The sequence below is a fragment of the Theropithecus gelada genome, chromosome X, assembly GCF_003255815.1.
Source record: "Theropithecus gelada isolate Dixy chromosome X, Tgel_1.0, whole genome shotgun sequence".
In the NCBI taxonomy this organism is placed as follows: Eukaryota; Metazoa; Chordata; class Mammalia; order Primates; family Cercopithecidae; genus Theropithecus; species Theropithecus gelada.
In genome coordinates, this window is record NC_037689.1 from 144018650 (window position 1) to 144023522 (window position 4873).

The window sequence follows — 4873 nt, forward strand, 5'->3', positions numbered from 1 at the left end:
CCAAAAATCAATCAATGTATTACAGCGTATTACACCATAGGATGAACAAAAAATAAAACGCTTTCTTGACACAAGAAAAGTGTTTGACAAATTCAACACTTAAGAAACTAGGAGTACAAAATAACCTCCTCAAGCTGCTAGAAACCATCTACAAAATACCTGCAGGTAATATCAGAATTAACAGTGAGACTAAATGTTTTCCCTGTAAGATCAGGAAGAAGACAAAGATGTCTGCTCTTAAAATTCCTAATCAACATTGTACTGGAGGTTCTAGTCAGTGCAATTGCATAAGAAAAGGCAATAAAAGGCATTTAGACATAACAGAAGAAATAAAAGTACATTTGAAGATGACATAATCTTGAATATAGAAAATCCTAGGTAGTTTATTGAAATCATGTTAGATATAATAAACATAAAAACATAATAAAAACGATGAACTTAGAATTAACCTTAAAATGACCCAAACACAAAAATCTACTTACAATATCATCAAAAAGAATAGAATACTTCTCTTTTTCCGGCTGGAACCATGGAGGGTGCAGAAGAGAAGAAGAAGGTTCGTGCTGTGCCAGAAACCCTTAAGAAAAAGCGAAGGAATTTCGCAGAGCTGAAGATCAAGCGCCTGAGAAAGAAGTTTGCCCAAAAGATGCTTCGAAAGGCAAGGAGGAAGCTTATCTATGAAAAAGCAAAGCACTATCACAAGGAATGTAGGCAGATGTACAGAACTGAAATTTGAATGGCGAGGATGGCAAGAAAAGCTGGCAACTTCTATGTACCTGCTGAACCCAAATTGGCATTTGTCATCAGGATCAGAGGTATCAATGGCGTGAGCCCAAAGGTCCGAAAGGTATTGCAGCTTCTTCACCTTCGTCAAATCTTCAATGGAACCTTTGTGAAGCTCAACAAGGCTTCAATTAATATGCTGAGGATTGTAGAGCCATATATTGCATGGGGGTAGCCCAATCTGAAGTCAGTAAATGAGCTAATCTACAAGCGTGGTTATGGCAAAATCAGTAAGAAGCAAATTGCTTTGACAGATAACGCTTTGATTGCTCGATCTCTTGGTAAATATGGCATCATCTGCATGGAGGATCTGATTCATGAGATCTATACTGTTGGAAAACGCTTCAAAGAGGCAAATAACTTCCTGTGGCCCTTCAAATTATCTTCTCCATGAGGTGGAATGAAGAAAAAGACCACCCACTTTGTAGAAGGTGGAGATGCTGGCAACAGGGAGGACCAGATCAACAGGCTTATTAGAAGAATGAACTAAGGTGTCTACTATGATTATTTTTCGAGTCTCGTCAGCTTAATAAACAGTACCTGCTCTCAAAATGAAATACATTGTTGTATTTGTGATTTTTTTTGTTATTAGCCTGCTTCTGTCTTCCCTTAACTATTGTGGTAAGTCTGGTGTGTGATAAAATTAAGCCAAATCAACTGCCCGTTTTGTGCAAAATCAGGATCGAGTCTGAAAAACATCTCTTAGGTTTTAAAAAGGCTTTTCTCTACAAAAGATTTTGTTTTTAACCGTGCTGAGTGATTCAAAATGGGTTTATTCTAAGCCTGTTTCACAAGCATTTGTACATAATTTGTAGGTATGGTAATCCAACTTTGGTTTATGGAAAAAATTGAATTCAGTTTCTAAAATTTATTTCTTGGGCCTTCGCTTGTTTATAAACTACCATATAAATGTGTTGTTTTTCTTTTGCCTTCAAAAAAAAAATAGAATACTTGTGAATAAATATATCTAAATAAATGCAAAGCCTGTATACAGACAACCACAAAGCATCAGTAAAATAATTTAAAGACCAAATTAAAAGGAAAAAAACACCTCACACTCATGGATTGGAAGACATAATACTGTTAAGATGGCAATATTTTATAAGTTGTTCTACAGATTAAATGCTTTTCCTGCCAAAATCCAAACTGTCATTTATTTGCATAAATTGATAGGCCAATTATAAAATTTATAATGAAATATGAGTATAGGTGTATTAGTTCTCTATTGCTTATGAAACAATTTACCATAAAATTAGTTACTTAACAAGACAAATACCAGGCTGCATTCCTCTGGAGATGCTAGGATAAATGCATTTCCTTGCCTTTTCCAGCTTCTAGAAGCTGCTCACATTCATTGACTTGTGGATTTATCACTCTGATTTTTATTTATGTTATTAAATCTCCTTCTTTGACTCTGACCGCACTGTTTTCTTCTTATAAGTATTCTTGTAATTATGTTGGACCTATCTAAATAATAGCAATAAACTCTTCATTTTGAGATAGTTATCTTTGTTACATATGCAAAGTCCCTTTTGCCATGCAATGTAACATGTTCAGAGGCTCTGGGGATTAGAATATCTGTGGAGGGTACAAATTCTGTCTACCAGATCAAGAGACTCGGAATTGCCAAAAAAATGTCTTTTAAAAAGCAAAGTCTCAGGATTCACTTTTCCTGGTTTCAAAACTTATCACAAAGCTCTAATAATCAATACTGTATGATACTGGCATAAGGGTAGACATATAAATCAATGAAATATAATTGAGAGTCCAAAAATAAATCCTTAGTTTTATAGTCAGTTGGTTTTTGTCAGATGTGCCAAGACAATTCAATAGGGGAAAATAGTATTTTCATAACATGGTGCTGAGACTACTGAACATGCAAGATAATGAAAATGGAGCTCTATCTCACAAGATGTAAAAAATGAACATGAAATGCATAAAAATCCCTAATTATGAGAGCTAAAACTATAAAACTCTTAGACAAAAATATAGAAGTAAACTTTTATGCTCTTGAGTTAGGCAATGATTTTATGGATATGAAATCAAAAGGAGAAATGGCAAAAGAATAATAGGTAAGTTGGATTTCATAAAAATTTAAAACTTTGTCATTCAAAGGATATCACCAAGAGACAAACAAAATGGGAGAAACTTTTACAAATCATTTATGTGATAAAGAATTTATATCCAGAATATATAAATAACTACAATTCAAAAATGAGAAGACAAATAACATAATTTAAAAATGTGTAAAAGATTTTAATAGATATTTCTTCAAAGAAGATTAAATAAATGACCAATACATGCATGAAAAGATTATCAGAATAATTGGTCATCAAGAAAATGCAAATTAAAACTACGGTGAGATACATATCATCACACTCACTAGGATGGTTATAATGAAAAAGATGTAAAATAACAATTGTTGTTTAGAATAGAGAGAAATTAGAATCCTCATACATTGCTGGTGGGACTGTAACATGCTATACCCTCTGTGGAAAATAATCTGTCAGTTTCTCAAAATATTAAATATAAAGTTTTCACATGACCAACAATTCTACTCCTAGGTATGCAACCAAAAGAAATGAAAACTTATGAACACACAAAGATGTGTGTGTATGTTCATAGCAGCAATATTTACAATTGCCAGAAAATGGAAACAATGCAATGTTTATCAATTGCTGAATGGATTAAAAAAATTTGAATGTCAATACAATGTGATGCTATTTGCCAATACAAATAACAAAGTACTGATACATGCTGTAACACAGATGAGCTTTGATTTCATTATGCTAATTACAGAATCCAGATACAAATGCTACATGTTGTACAATTCCACGTATGCAAAATTTCCAGAATTAATACATTTTTAGATAATAAATGTAAGATTATTGACAATCTAGGGCTGGGGTGCTGGAGGAATGGAGAGTGACTATTAAGTTGTGTGAGATTTATTTCAGAAGTGGTGAAAGTTTTCTAAAATTGCTAGTGGTGATGGTTGCACAACTCTGTAAATATATTTAAAAAAATTAAATCACGTACTTTAAATGTGTGAGTTGTGTATTATGTAACTCACATCTCAATAGATATAAAATGTATAAAAGGTTTTATATCTCAATTTAATTTTTACAAAATTAAATGAAGATTAGAAAGACAGACAACAGTGTGCTATGAGAAATCCACCACAATACTATATAATACCAAAAGTGTTGTAACTACTCATATTTAATATGCATTGTTCAGAAACCATGTGCACCTTAATTCCATGGAATAACTCCACAGGACATTTAGGTCTACCTAACCTGATTTCAAAGTGTACTTTTTCAATTTCTCTGGGCATGCAGATGCTGATATTAGTATGGGATTATGAAAATTCTGAAATAAATGCTGCTTACACTTTGAATTTTCTTTGTATTAAAAAAGAAGAAGAGGTAATTCATGATAACTTTATGGTGAGTCAGAGCTTACAGCATGACTGGATCTGGATGGAGCCAAATTAATAAATGAAAACTGGGCCAGATGCAGTGACTCATGCCTGTAATCCCAGCACTTTGGGAGACTGAGGGACTAGGATTGCCTGAGGTCAGGAGTTCAAGACCAGCCTGGCCAACATGGCAAACCCTTGTCTCTACTAAAAATACAACAATTAGCTGGGCATGGTGGTACACACCCATAATCCCAGCTACTCAGGAGGCTGAGGCAGGAGAATAGTTTGAACCTGGGAGGCGGATGTTGCCATGAGCCAAGATTGCACCGCTGCACTCCAGCCTGGGCAATGGAATGAGACTCCATCTCAAAAAATAATAATAAAATACAATAAATGGAAACGGAGTATTTTATTTATTATCTAGGGGCTTCTACATGTTTGAGTAAATTCTAACAACTAAGTGTATAAAGTGTCTAGATTATTAGTGAAACTTTTCATTTTTTCTCAGGCTTTTCACTATATTGCTGATCAAAGTTTGGTCTATTAGTCTGGGATACATCAGAGGCAATCATGACTTATGAACGAGTATGTAGGAGTGGTACTCCTGACCAACTTATTTATACATTTGTTGAGTTTGATAGAAAATTTTAGCCACAAACTTTAACA

General features: G+C 33.8%; 1 pseudogene across 1 annotated transcript; it reads left to right on the top strand.

Annotated features, from left to right (window-relative positions):
- Positions 1-529: 529 nt before the first annotated feature.
- Positions 530-1682, top strand: LOC112615661 (annotated as a pseudogene). The gene has a single exon (XR_003117435.1). The product of XR_003117435.1 is annotated as a 60S ribosomal protein L7 pseudogene (transcript).
- The last annotated feature ends 3191 nt before the right edge of the window (positions 1683-4873 follow it).